Genomic DNA, 14,801 nt, shown 5'->3' on the forward strand with positions numbered 1-14,801 from the left:
GTAAGGGAGTCAGATTAGTGTGGATCAAACGACCATGCTGGGATTGTGGAAAATGAAAAAGCAAATCAACTGGCTAAGGACATGATGATGACTAACACACCAGAGCAATGCATTCCTGCAGAAGATCTCATTGTTGTGGTTACAAGCTAGACCAAAAGTGAATGTAATGAGACATGGGTAACTGAAGTTCTACACTAGAGCCCCTAGTACAGGTGAATCCATCCAAATTTACCAGTGACACAGTGATATGTTGCAAAAGGGGGTTCCTGAACCGCAACTTACTGTATAGGGATGGCAAGAGGATCACTGTCAGGTCGAAATTCAAGTGCGGCTGCCACGGAAAACATCTTTATAGGCTCTACTTCATACCATTGCCATATTGCGAGTATGGGACGTCCACAACAATAATCACATCTTCATTGGCTGCTCTCAATACACAAGAGAATCCGACTGGCTGATTACGGAGCTGGTCCACCTGCCTCAACCTCTTCCTTGTCACGTATAAATTCTCTTGTTTATGAATAGTTTATATATTTATAAGTTATTAGCAGCATTTGTTAAGTTGTCTGTGTTGTTTGAGTGTGCACTTTCTTTCGCTTTCAGGCTGTTTGAAACCTGATTGTTAACACACATCTACATCTACACACACACTCCACAAGCCACGATATAGTGCTTGGAGGAGAGTGGAGAGCACCCCTACTGGTTATTTCCTTTCCTGTTCCACTCGCAATTAAAGCAAGGAAAAAAGACTATCTATATGCCTTCTTAAGTGCCCTAATTTCTCTTGTCTTATCTTCATGGACCTTACATGCAATGTATGATGGAAGCAGTAGAATCATTCTGCAGTCAGCTTCAAATGCTGGTCTTCTAAATTTTCTCAATAGTACACTCCTGGAAATTGAAATAAGAACACCGTGAATTCATTGTCCCAGGAAGGGGAAACTTTATTGACACATTCCTGGGGTCAGATACATCACATGATCACACTGACAGAACCACAGGCACATAGACACAGGCAACAGAGCATGCACAATGTCGGCACTAGTACAGTGTATATCCACCTTTCGCAGCAATGCAGGCTGCTATTCTCCCATGGAGACGATCGTAGAGATGCTGGATGTAGTCCTGTGGAACGGCTTGCCATGCCATTTCCACCTGGCGCCTCAGTTGGACCAGCGTTCGTGCTGGACGTGCAGACCGCGTGAGACGACGCTTCATCCAGTCCTAAACATGCTCAATGAGGGACAGATCCGGAGATCTTGCTGGCCAGGGTAGTTGACTTACACCTTCTAGAGCATGTTGGGTGGCAGGGGATACATGCGGACGTGCATTGTCCTGTTGGAACAGCATGCCGGTCTAGGAATGGTAGAACGATGGGTTCGATGACGGTTTGGATGCACCGTGCACTATTCAGTGTCCCCTCGACGATCACCAGTGGTGTACGGCCAGTGTAGGAGATCGCTCCCCACACCATGATGCCGGGTGTTGGCCCTGTGTGCCTCGGTCGTATGCAGTCCTGATTGTGGCGCTCACCTGCACGCCGCCAAACACACATACGACCATCATTGGCACCAAGGCAGAAGCGACTCTCATCGCTGAAGACGACACGTCTCCATTTGTCCCTCCATTCACGCCTGTCGCGACACCACTGGAGGCGGGCTGCACGATGTTGGGGCGTGAGCGGAAGACGGCCTAACGGTGTGCGGGACCGTAGCCCAGCTTCATGGAGACGGTTGCGAATGGTCCTCGCCGATACCCCAGGAGCAACAGTGTCCCTAATTTGCTGGGAAGTGGCAGTGCGGTCCCCTACGGCACTGCGTAGGATCCTACGGTCTTGGCGTGCATCCGTGCGTCGCTGCGGTCCGGTCCCAGGTCGACGGGCACGAGCACCTTCCGCCGACCACTGGCGACAACATCGATGTACTGTGGAGACCTCACGCCCCACGTGTTGAGCAATTCGGCGGTACGTCCACCCGGCCTCCCGCATGCCCACTATATGCCCTCGCTCAAAGTCCGTCAACTGCACATACGGTTCACGTCCACGCTGTCGCGGCATGCTACCAGTGTTAAAGACTGTGATGGAGCTCCGTATGCCACGGCAAACTGGCTGACACTGACGGCGGCGGTGCACAAATGCTGCGCAGCTAGCGCCATTCGACGGCCAACACCGCGGTTCCTGGTGTGTCCGCTGTGCCGTGCGTGTGATCATTGCTTGTACAGCCCTCTCGCAGTGTCCGGAGCAAGTATGGTGAGTCTGACACACCGGTGTCAATGTGTTCTTTTTTCCATTTCCAGGAGTGTATTTCACGAAAAGAACATCATCTTCCCTCCAGGGATGTCAATTCACAAAATATCTCTGTAATAATCACCTGTTGATTGAACTTATCGATAACATATCTGACCTGCTAGAGGATCCCAAATGCTCAAGCAGTACTCATGAACGGGTCACACTAGCATTCTGTAAGAAGTCTACTTTATAGAAAGCTACATTTTACAAAAATTCTCCCAATAAAGCGAAGCTGACCATTCGCCTTCCCTACTATCACTCTTGCATGGTTGTTCATATCAAATCTCTTTACAACATCATGCCTGGAAATTTAATCACCATAACTGTGTCAAGCAGCACATTAACAAAACCGTATTTAAAAATTATGAGATTGTTTTTCCAATTCAGCTGCAGTAACTTACATTTTTCTACATTTAGAGCATGCTGCCATTCATCACACCAACTACAAATATTGCCTAAGTCATTCTGTATCCTCCTACAGCCACTCAACTATGACGCACCACAGCATCATCAGTAAACAGCCACAGATTGCTGCTCACAGAGTCCATCAGATCATTTTGTATACAGATGTATTGATTTCAGTATTATTCTAAGACGACACAAATTTGGACTGGCTGTATGGGCACAACCAAAGGGGGGGGGGGCTGATTCATATGTCCTCTTCTCTAAAACATTATTTAAGCATTACCATCCTTGTGGTTAATTGTGGAATGAACAAATAAAAGGTTTTAAAATTTTGAGACAGAATTGATGGACAGTATTTACCTTCAGGAGACAAAATTTCAGTACTGCTGACAGGCACACATGAAAGTACATACACTGTCCTAGCTTTCAGAAGTAATAGTTCCTTCCTTGGTATGGAGACAGGGGTGGGAGGGGGGGGGTGGCGGTGGCAGGGGTACAGGTTGGGGAAGGTTAAAAAATGGCCTCCCTGATACTGGGTTCTGAGTGACCTGCCCCTCCTTTTTAATCTTCTACAACTTATCCCTCTTTCCTCCCGAGGAAAGAACTATTAGTTCCACAAGCTAGGATAGTGTGTCTACTTTTATTTGTATAGCTGTAGTACTAAAATATTGCCTCCTCAAGGTAAGCATTGGCCGGTAATTCTGTCTTGTAATTTTTTATTTTTCTCTGGTGAGTCTGTCTTCTAATACAAGCAAAAGGACTAGGTACTTAAGTGTGATATGTGTAGTTCCTTCCCCATTGATTCTGTTTATATGGCTTGTGCAGATAAAGTGTATGTCTAGCAATGGAGGTACCACTGTGCTGTGTTTTATTGTAAAATGTAAGACAGTGAGTTATTTTAAGTACTTAGTGCAAATCGAAAGTGGAACAGTAGCGATAATCTTTCACAGTTTGCATTATACTTCAATTAAAATTACTTTGTGATTTGAGGTTTCAGTGAGCCCAGTGGTTGTGGACAACTGCTGTCAAATTCTAATTCTTTTTAAAGCGCCATGTGTTCACTGCGTTGCCTGTCTTGCAGATACACACAGACCCTTCTGTTCTGAAGCATAGTTGGCTGTATGTTGGGAACATTGCCCTCCACATCTCCCCCCCCCCCCCCCTCCTACTGCATTGATAGTTGGTTGGTTTGTGGGGGTTGAAGGGACAAGACTACAAAGGCCATCGGTCCCTTTTTCCCCAATCATGAAAACCCATAAGCAATAAAAACATCAATGGAGGTGACAAGGGATGACACAGAATAAGAAAGACACAGACAAAGATCAGAAAACAAGGAATTAAAAGCACACAGATTTTTACAGTGGTTGGCTGACCATGGAAACAAATAAGGAAAAGCCAACCACCAAGAGAGACATCAAAAACCCCAATCTAAAACCGAAGGCCAAAGGCCAGACTCAACACAAAAAAAGGCACAAACCCTCAGATCAAGCGATAAAAGCCCCCTGCGCGAATAAAACGCAAAACTAAGCCTGCCATGGCAGCATCATCTGTTAAAAGTGCAGGGAGCATATGAGGCAGTGAAAACTGCTGCCTGAGTGCAGTTAAAAGTTGACAGTCCACCAAGATGTGGACCACTGTCAACACTGATCCACAGTGACACAGAGACGGGTCCTTGCAACGCAATAAATGCCCGTGCATCAGCCATGTATGGCCAATGCGTAGCCGGCAGAGCACAACTGAAAGAGGCTCACAAGGAGGAGCACCACACACCAGTAGTTTCCTTGATAACCTGAAGTTTGTTGGGTGAAGGTAGGGTGCGCCATTCATCACTCCAGGTACCAAGGACCTTCTGCTGCAAAACTGACTGGAGATCATACTCCAAAAGGCCAATCTCCAGGGTCGGTGCATCGACAGCCTGTTTTGCCAGCGTGTCAACCCGTTCATTACCCGGGATGTCGACATGACCCAGGCTCCACACAAAGACCACAGAGCAGCCGCAATGGACAAGAGTATGGAGGGACTCCTGGATAGCCATCACCAGACGAGAGCGAGAAAAACACTGGTCGATATCTCGTAAACCACTGAGGGAGTCACTACAGATAACGAAGGACTCACCTGAGTAGTAGCGGATATACTCTATAGTGTGAGAGATGGTGATGAGCTCTGCAATGAAAACACTGCAGCCATCCAGCAATGAGCATTGTTCAGATTGTTCCCCAAGAGTAAAAGTATACCAAACTCCACCAGGAACGATCAAACCATTGGTGTAGACTATGGTAGAGCCGGGAAATGCGGCAAGGATGGAAAGAAAGCGTCGGCAGAGGGTCTCAGGAGGGCCTGAGTCTTTCGGGCCTTGTGCCAAATTCAGCTGAAGGCATGGGCAGGGCACAAACCATGGGGGTAGATGTAGATGGGTCCGGAAAAGAGGTGGGAGAGGGAAAAACTCAAGCCCAGAGAGAAGAGTCTGGACGCGAACTGCAATCGTACACCCTGACCGGGGCCACCGTTCTGGAAGATGGACGACCGAGTTGAGGAACAGGAGACGGTAATTTGGATGCCCGGGCAAGCTACAAACATGTACAGCATAAGCAGTCAGTAGTCATTGGCACTGGAATCCACAATGAAGGGACACCAGCCTCCACAAGGATGCTGTTTACAGGACTTGTGTGGAAAGTGCCAGTCGCGAGTCGGATCCTGCATTGAAGAATGGGGTCAAGCAACCGCAACGTGGAAGGCGATGCCAAATCGTTAGCCAAACTCTCATAATCGAGATGGGACTGAATCAATGCATGATAAAGTCGTAGAAGGGTAGACCGATCGGCACCCCAGCTGGTGTGACTCAAGCAACGTAGAGCATTAAGATGGCACCAGCACATTTGTTTAAGCTGTCAAATATGAGGGAGTCATGTCAAACGGTCATCAAAAAGCAATCCCAAAAACCGATGCATCTCCACCACAGCAAGAGGTTCACTGTCAAGATAAAGCCGTGGGTGGCTCAGGATGAACAGTGTGACGCTGGCAGAAATGCATGATGCAAGTCTTGACGGCCGAAAACTGGAAGTCACGCGATATGGCCCAAAACTGTGCCTTGCAGACAGCGCCCTGCAGCTGCCGTTCAGCAACTGCAATGCCAGTGAAGCTGTAGTACAGGCAAAAGTCATCAGCATACAAAGAAACCGATATCCCTGTCAATTTGGGGGGTTGATCTTCTAAACGAGGTACCTTGGGAGCACCAGTAGAAGCAGTGTCCCCCATCACAGACAAGGGGTAAGAGCCAGGGCTGCCTGAAGGCCCACTGCAGGCTTAACAACCGCAGGGACAGCCATCGCCACGGGGGGCAATGAAGTCGCAGTCACAGCGTACGATGTAGTCATCTGCATAGGGTGAAGCCGTTCATATTTCTTCTTCGTATCCTGATAGATGAGCCTGTCCAGTGTTTTTATTTCCACAATTCATCGCTCCTTATGGAGAACAGGGCAGTCAGGCGAGCACGGGGAGTGGTGCTACCCACAGTTAACACAAGTGGGAGGAGGCACACACGGAGCGCCCGGGTGCAGAGGACGGCCGCAATCCCTGCATGTGGCACTGGAGGTACAGTGAGATGACATGTGGCCAAACCTTCAGCACTTGAAGCACTGCCACTGCCTAGGAGGAGGGACGTATGGTTTCACATCACAATGGTAAACCACCACCTTGACCTTTTCAGGCAACGAGTCACCCTCAAAAGCCAAGATGAAAGCACTGGTAGCAACCCTGTTTTCTTTGGGTCCCCTATTCACGCACCGGATGAAGTTGGCATGTAGCTCCTCATCCGACTGCAAAAGGAGGTCGCAATGGAAAATAAGACTCTGGACCAAGTTAAGGCTTTTATTGGGCATAACTGAGACAGGGATGTCAACCAGCTTGTCACAGGCAAGCAATGCCCGCGACTGGTCTAGGGAGGCTGCCTGGATCAAAATCGCCACACTGCGCATTTTAGACAACGCCGCCACTTCGCCAAACCTATCTTCGAAGTGGTCTACAAAAACTGGGGCTTCATTGCCTGAAAGGTCTCTCCATCAGTCCTGCAGCAGACTAGGTACCAAGGTGAATACGAGACCGAGTCCTCCCAAGGCGTGTCCAGGGAAGGGAACGATCGCAGCATTAAATTCATTTTGTATGCACTTAGAGACTGCTGGGGCCGAGTGACCACCAGCTTGATTTTGTTTAACCTGTCTCATTGCGAGTCATCTGCCCTGATGCCACCCACTCCGACCAGGGGCTCTCCCCATGGGTGCCACCAAACCTCAGCAAGGGCCACCTGGCGGGATGGCCATTGCTGGGGGTCCTGTTGCCCCAGAAGGATGGGCACCTACTCCTTGGCATACATGGGGTGGTCTCAGCTCTGGCATTAGCAGTGCAATCCCTGTGTTGTAAGGGGGTTACCACCAACAGGATACATGACAACCCCACCAAGACGGACTGGCTACTGTGCTGGATTTCGGGTGCCAAAATGGTCCAGGACTGTCATGGGTGTGAACCATGTTATGGCGCAGGAGACTAGAAGTAGGCAACCCATAAGACATTGGGTGCAAAGCCTGCTACACAACAATAAGCAGCATGCAAGACCTTGGTGCAGGATGGACAAACAAAAAACACAATGTAAGGCGTCCTTCCCCAAATGGCATGCACTAGCAACAGAAATTTGGAAAGGATGAAGGTCAAAAGACTCCGTTTAGTCGCCTCTTACGACAGGCAGGAATACCATGGGCCTATTCTAACCCCCAGACCTACAGGGGTGCCACTGCATTGTGTCAAATCACACCTGCCACTGCCTTCTGTCAATCACAAAGTAATTTTAATCGGCATATGCAAGGCATGTCTGAAAAGTTATGTGAAAATAAAAGTTATGATGATGATGATGATGATGTTGTTTGGTTTGTGGGGCGCTCAACTGCGTGGTTATCAGCGCCCGTACAATTTCCCAACCTTTGCTCAGTCCAATTTCGCCACTTTCCTGGATGATGATGAAATGATGAGGACAACACAAACACCCAGTCATCTCGAGGCAGGTGAAAATCCCTGACCCCGCCGGGAATCGAACCCGGGACCCCGTGCTCGGGAAGCGAGAACGCTACCGCGAGACCACGAGCGGCGGACAATAAAAGTTATGTGAAGATAATGGACCAAGTGTCACAAACAAAATATATTTATTGGCCCTCAAAGAAATCACCATTAGCTACAACACAGTTTGTAAGCTGTTGGAAACTGTCAGCAAATGCTTCTTGTGGCATCGCTTGAAGCACCATGGTACACACTGTTGAATATTTGCATCGCCTGTGAATGTACATGAAGAGCAGTGCTTACATTGTCTTCACTTATCTTCAACTCTTGTGATATTATTCTCAAAGACAGCTGTCAATCATCTGCAAGCATATGCCACACTCATTTGAAGGTATCTGTGACTAAGTATGATGAAACGAACACGGCCATCCTTGACACCATCATTTCTGTCTCAAAAGTGTTTAAACAACTCAAAGACACAATTTTTATTCACTTCTTCAACACCTTACACATGCACTAATATTCCATGAGTCTCCATTGCCTTTTTCCCTAATTTAAAGCAAAGCTTCATTAACGTGTTGCTCCATTTTACAATGCCACAAGTGCAATGGCAGATTCTTGTGGACAATCAATGGCTGTCTTTAAGAATGAGAACAGATGGGTTGAAGATAAGCAAAGACAGTGTAAGCACAACTGGTCATGAACATTTGCAAGCATTGCCAATATTCTATAACACATGAGCATGGTGCTTTGAGCAATTCTACAAGAAGTGTTTGCTGACACTTTTCAACAGATTTACGACTGATGTCTGAAGTGTGTAGCAGCTAAGAGTTATTACAACTGACCAGTGAACAGGAATACAACTGAAGAGTGAACATTTACTTTTGGAATACTGAGGGCCGTGAAGAAATATTTTATGAACAAAATACACAGTAATAATAAAATAAGCTCTTTCATTCTTAACCCTTCAGCCGTGGGCAATGGAGAAGTGTGCATTCAGTACTGCCATCTGCAAGCAGATTTGGGGGCCGGGGGCGCGCAATTATTGTGTCAGACATAATTTCTGCTGTTTGCACGGTAATGGGGCAAAACTGTATGAGAAATTGGAGCAGAAGTCAGAGCCCACAACTGCAATGAGGCCGAAGGTAGAAAGCATATCAGCCATGAGTGCCAAAATCAGACCACAAGTCATGGACATCGGCCACAGCCGGCCATCGCTCCTGCTTGATTAGTATCTCTCAATGGCAGCAAGACTTTCGTGACACCGTCCTGGGTGTCAATGCTCTGGGCCAGCCTTCAAAAAGCCACTTTGGCTCAACTGATTTCAATGTCATCAACAATTACGCCAGACCCCGATCATTGTCCTGTTCCAGATGGTTCGCTGTGGCCCACAAACGCAGCCCTTCCATCAATTCAGAGCCAGGAACCAGCATTTAAATGCTGACCTAGCCGAGTACAACATATTCGGCCACTACAGGGCCACACCTGGTGCCTTCTGTGTGTCAGCTGGGATTCCTCGCTGTGAACTCTGCCGCCACTGGTTCACAAAGGACGGACCCCTGCCTGTCTGCCAAGTCCGAGCAGGCAATACCGTGCCATCTGCCTACCCCTTTTCCTGATTGTCTAGACTTTGACTCAGGGCACTGCTACTGCCATGCCACTGAAATGATTCAACCTGCCGCATTTAGAGAAGATATGGTGGCCACTCGTGACTGTAGTATGGCCACGTCCTGCTGTCACTGGCTTCCTTGCACACCAATCTCGCCCTTTACATTGGTGTCAGATGGACTGTTGAAGATGGACATGAAGACAGTCACCTTGGAAGAGAGGAGCTTTCTGAAGGGAAAAGGGAAGTCAACAGACAGAAGACAGAGTTCTTGAGAATATGGGACAGCAAGATATGTAAGTGATGGCACAAAAGTTTTTTTCTTTCACTCATGGGATACCCCATACCTTTTGGTTTGACCTTTCCCTACTTTTTTCCATAACATCAGTGTTGGATACTGTTTGGGAAAGGACCAAGGACTAAACCATTAACTCCAGTAATAAGCACCCAATGCAATTTACCAGGGCACTCCGCCCCATGCACAGAGTACCATCCTGTAGTAGGTTGGGATTGTCATAAAAAAGGGCAATATGCCAGCCAGTGCAGAGTGTCCTTGCCTGAGGCTTAGAAAACCTTGGGTACCACGTAAACTTCAGTGATTTTTTAAGGTGAAGCCAGAAGAGACGTAAGAATTATTGCAGTAAATACAGAATTGTATACAGTAAATGTTTTAGGATGAGAATGGATGGTAGGAGTAACATGTATACTAGTATTTAAAGATAGGCATAATGTAGGATTCAGGATCATGGCTAATTACGAGATGTAATCGGGAGAATGTGATGCCCAAGGAAAACAGTTACCAGGTACCACTTAGTTTGTTGAGATAAGTTTAAGCCATGGTAGAGTGCTGATGGATTCGAACTAGATTAACGAGTCGCAACAGTATTGTTTGCTTAGGTTTCACTGTCTTCATATCATACGGCAGTCTCAAAACAGCCAAAGTGCTAAGATACCACACAGACATAAGACATATCATTGGCCGTGATATCATCAGTTAAAGCATTCCTGGTCCCTTGCAAAACAATGTTTATAATAGCGGCAAAACCACTAGCAATAGCTCACCAAGTGAAAGCAGTGACATAGCGCGAAAATCTGTCAGATGTTGTAAGAGATGTGCATCTAAAAGAATTAAAGGTTTTTTTATTCTATGACACAGGTGGGGTTGATATAGTGCCTGAGGCTGGGAAAATGTTAAGTTTGGGTACATCACAGGTGCACCTGTTATACCACCTGTAGCTGGGTCAGTGGTATCAGAGAGCTCTTGAAGCAAGGCCACTGGATTACTTGTTTTCTCTCAGAATGAGAGGTATTTGTTTGTGAAGTTATTGAGATTTATTGTGATGTATTGGAGACGTTAGAATTATAAGTATCACCTAAGTATATTGACGTATTTTGAGGATGTAAGTTCAGATAGATTAGTGAACTAATGTAGCCAATGTGCAAATGAGAACAGATGGACTCAGTGGTTGCTAGTAAAGGCAAATAATGCCCCATGAGCTACCATGAGCAGAGACTCTAAATATGAAATACAAAAGTGTAAATTATCTAGTCTTTTCACTTCAGTAAAATTCAAGGGTGAAGTTTCTTTGCAAAGGGGAGGAGATTGTACCAGGAAAAAACTATAGGACAACTAGGAGCGGAAATCAGAGCCCAGAACTGCAACGAGTAAGTGATGGCACAAAAGATGCTGGTCACTGAACTGCGTGATCAACTCCCTTGTCATCGGAACACGAGTGCCGAAATCAGGCCACAAGTGATGGACATCGGCAACAGCCAGCTGTCACACCTGCTTCATTAGTGTCCCCCAGCAGCAGCAAGACTTCCGTGACATTGTCCCGGGAGTCAATGCCCTGGGTCAACCTTCAAGAAGCTACTCCGGCTTGACTGACTTCCGGGTCATCGACAATTATGCCAGACCCCAGTCATTGTCCTGTTCCAGATGGTTTGCCATGGCTAAATTCAGCCTTTCCGCGAATTCACTGCCAGGAACCGGCATTTAAACACTGGCCCAGCCAAGTACGACTTTTGGGCATAGCAGGACTACACCCGGCAACTGCTGTGTCAGCCAGGATTCCTTGCTGTGAGCTCTGCCACCACTGATCCATGAAGGAGGGGCCACTGCCTATCTGCCTGGGCAGGCAACAGCATGCCATCCACCTGCCCTTAATCCTCATTATTGGTTTCAGATTTTGACTCCGGGCACTGCCATCGTTGTGCCACTGGAACGACATGACCTTCTGCATTAGAGAAGACCTAGCGGCTGCACGTGACTGTAGCAAGGTCGCATCTTGCTATCCCAACTCGCCTCGGATACCGGAGATACCAGTGCAGCACTCTGTCTCCCGAGCAGCGTGTGCACACTGCCGGCCATATGTCAACACTCACAGCTACAACATGGAAATGTTATGAAGGAACTCTGGACTATACCAGAGAATGGAGCACAATTAGAAGAGTGCCTAAACTGTATGAATTAGTGAAGACCTAATAAGGAGTAGTATCTTTAGCAGGACCCACCGCTGCTACTGCCCACATCCCCTATCTTCAACAGAGAACCCAGCCTACACCCAGACAGCCTCTCTTTCACCTTTATATTCACATCACAGTATTCCTTCCAAATACTTTGCTGTTGCTCTGAAATATCGTAGGCTGCTATTTTCCCATCAAATCTTTTTCTGTGCTCTGAAATATTGGAAAATTTCCTGCGGTCAGAGGGTTAAGCAAATCTATTTGGTGCATTGCGCTAGTTGATAATTTAACTCCAGAGGCAGAAAATGTTCTGTTACTAGCACAGTTTTGTCACATAAGAACTTTTTTTCCTGTATTTGAAAACCCCTCCTCATTACTACTGCTTACAATTATTGATGCACTTGCTCATATCTTCTTTAGGTCTAATTATTTTGTTAACTGGAATTGGTGTACTTTCCTGGCATATGTGACAATTTCTATGTCACATTACTAATCTTGTAAATCATATTCCTAAGCATCACTAATTCAGTGAAACAAATTTCATAGCATTGTGCAAAGGTATGCCTAATTTGAGACAATTAGTCCATTGTTGGCATAAAGTTTTATTCATTGTGAGTGAACTGTCTTCCATTCTGAAAGCCACTGTCACAACTATATTTCTATGTAAAGTTTTCTGTTTTTTGCATATTGATATAATTATTCATTGTTACTGATCAAATACCAGTAGCTGATAAAAAAATGTTATACTAGTAAAGTGGGAGTAATTGATTTAAAAAAATGAGCCATCATCACACCTGGCACACACATTGCTTTTCCAAGCTTTACAATCCAAGTCTCACTTTCCTGGACCTCAGACATTCAAACTATGGGCAAACTATTTTACCTGTTTCACCATTTCCCAGCTTCTGTAACTAAAGTGTATTTCAGCACATCATTGTTGGCTATGTTTCATGTTATAAATTATCAGAAGCAAACTCTGTGTAAATCAAAGAACATTTTATAGCAGGTACCAATCAAAAGAGGTGGTGCAGCTGTTATGACAATGACCTCATATGCGAAATAATGGGGTTCACACTGTTGATCTGAGTCTTCTGTGGTTCTCTTACATCAGTTCAGTTCAAATATATGCCGAAATAGTTTCTTTGCCATGGCCATGGCTGACCATCTGTCCTATCCTTATAGAGCATACTTATGTGTTCTGTGTATATTGTGCTAACAAGTTTATTGTATTACCACAAGTCCTGAATCATTGTGGGACGATCCTAGCATAAATAAAAAATATCTCTAATTTTAGTTTCGTAAAGACTGATACACAGTACCAGTACAAATAGAACCGTATGTACAAAATTTCAACTTCAATTAGAGAAAAAAACCATACGAAAAGGATACATAGCAGTATTTACAGCTCCATAATGTTTTTATTTTAGTTTTTACACTTTTCACAATGTGTGTGTAAAAGCCAGCAAGTTATACCTTTGTTTGGTTTCTACGTTAGACCTAGAAGTTCCCTTATGACTGGTTAGCGAAATTGGTTCATGAATGAATGAAAGCATGAGGATACCTCAGTCAAATTGGATTGTGTCTGGATTAGATCTTCCTGTAGTATTTGATACAAACCAAAACCAAAACGTCAAACTGACCAAGACTTCGGGGTTCACTACAAATCAGTCTCTCACATTACGTCACCTTCCAAACTAATCCAGGATTCGCAATGGATCAGTCCGTCACAACAATCTACATTCCCAAAGCTAACAGAAGAGAAAAAATTGTTTCTGCGCTCGTTTCTCTGTTTGTGTGTCTATGACGCAAAACGCCACATCGGCATTACATTACGATTCGCAGAAGACACCCGGTATAGGTGGGTTCAGTTGACCCTCATTCCTGGTACTTTGGTGTTAAAACAAATTTCTGGGCTGACAGCTGTATTTGCCGCAATCCTACCGTTTGTCAATGTTCCAAGCAAAGTGCACGTTGTATATTTACTGACTATAAACGGAAAAATCTTGCATAATGGGCTCATATATTTATGAAACCCCAGCTGATTCTGCAGACTGATGCAAGGGGAACTGAAATTATTTATATTTCTAAGCGTGATTGATTTGTAACACATGTACCGGGACAAGGCATCTGCAAGTTAATTTTCGAAGTCATTTCTGTAGATTGTTGGTCGTTGATAATATTATTGAAAGTCTACGAAAATTATTTCGCGCTTACTTTTAAGTTTCTGCAAGAATATTCCCATTTTCACACTCTGTACTCTTCCTTTTACTTTGTAACGCGCAGTTATAAGTACTTTAAAAATGACAATCTGAGGTATTCATCTGCTCACCGTTCATCACATTAGCTGAGTAATACATCGACACAATACATTACCTTAGATGTTTTTCTTATTTTTTTCCTTTTTATTGGCTTCTATCATACAAACTTTTTAGCCACTACAAATAAATGTACTGGCACACATAACAAGGTAATATTATTTCTTCGTCGTACATACTGTTTAGGGAATACATTCATATGTTTTCAGATCAAAATTATAGTAATAAGATCGCAAAACACAGTTGACTGCTAAAAATTTATTTATTAATTAAGTTCTTTAGTTAAGTTCAATTCATTTCAGATTTTTGTCTTCTTTCGCTAGAAACCGAAATACGACATCGTCTGTTTATAATTAAAACGTAAACCGAATGAAAACTTACTATCTTTGATTTGGGTTCCCTCATTAATATCTCTGCACAAAGTAGTTAGTGAATTGTGACTGTACTGTAAGGTGGTTGTCCTAACCTCCTTGCTGTACTGTCAAGGAAAACAAAAGCAATGCAATCTTGTCATGTTTTGCCTACATTTCAAGGATTCGTTTAATTCGGAGATATAACTGTCAGGTGGTACTTTCACAAGATTGATTGAACAGTTAAACCAGCGGAGAGTTGTCTTTCTCAGCCAGTGAGCGCGAGGCATCTGCATGCAAGGTTATTGCTATTCCTAACGTCCTGTTTC

The 14,801-nt window shown here is 45.1% G+C and overlaps 2 protein-coding genes across 4 annotated transcripts in view; one reads left to right on the forward strand and one right to left on the reverse strand.

Annotated features, from left to right (window-relative positions):
* The window catches only part of LOC126187452 (uncharacterized), a 55,726-nt gene extending 41,389 nt beyond the window's left edge, over positions 1-14,337 (reverse strand). Inside the window, exon 1 of one of the 3 annotated variants that reach the window (XM_049928540.1) lies at positions 14,181-14,337. The gene's annotated coding sequence lies outside the window, so the exon portion shown is untranslated. The other 2 variants (XM_049928541.1, XM_049928542.1) reach the window with 2 other exon arrangements.
* A 231-nt stretch (positions 14,338-14,568) lies between these two features.
* The window catches only part of LOC126187453 (uro-adherence factor A), a 126,724-nt gene continuing 126,491 nt past the window's right edge, over positions 14,569-14,801 (forward strand). Inside the window, exon 1 of the mRNA XM_049928543.1 lies at positions 14,569-14,773. The gene's annotated coding sequence lies outside the window, so the exon portion shown is untranslated. The remainder of the gene's footprint in view (positions 14,774-14,801) is intronic.

Source organism: Schistocerca cancellata, chromosome 5 (assembly GCF_023864275.1).
Source record: "Schistocerca cancellata isolate TAMUIC-IGC-003103 chromosome 5, iqSchCanc2.1, whole genome shotgun sequence".
Classification (NCBI taxonomy): domain Eukaryota; kingdom Metazoa; phylum Arthropoda; class Insecta; order Orthoptera; family Acrididae; genus Schistocerca; species Schistocerca cancellata.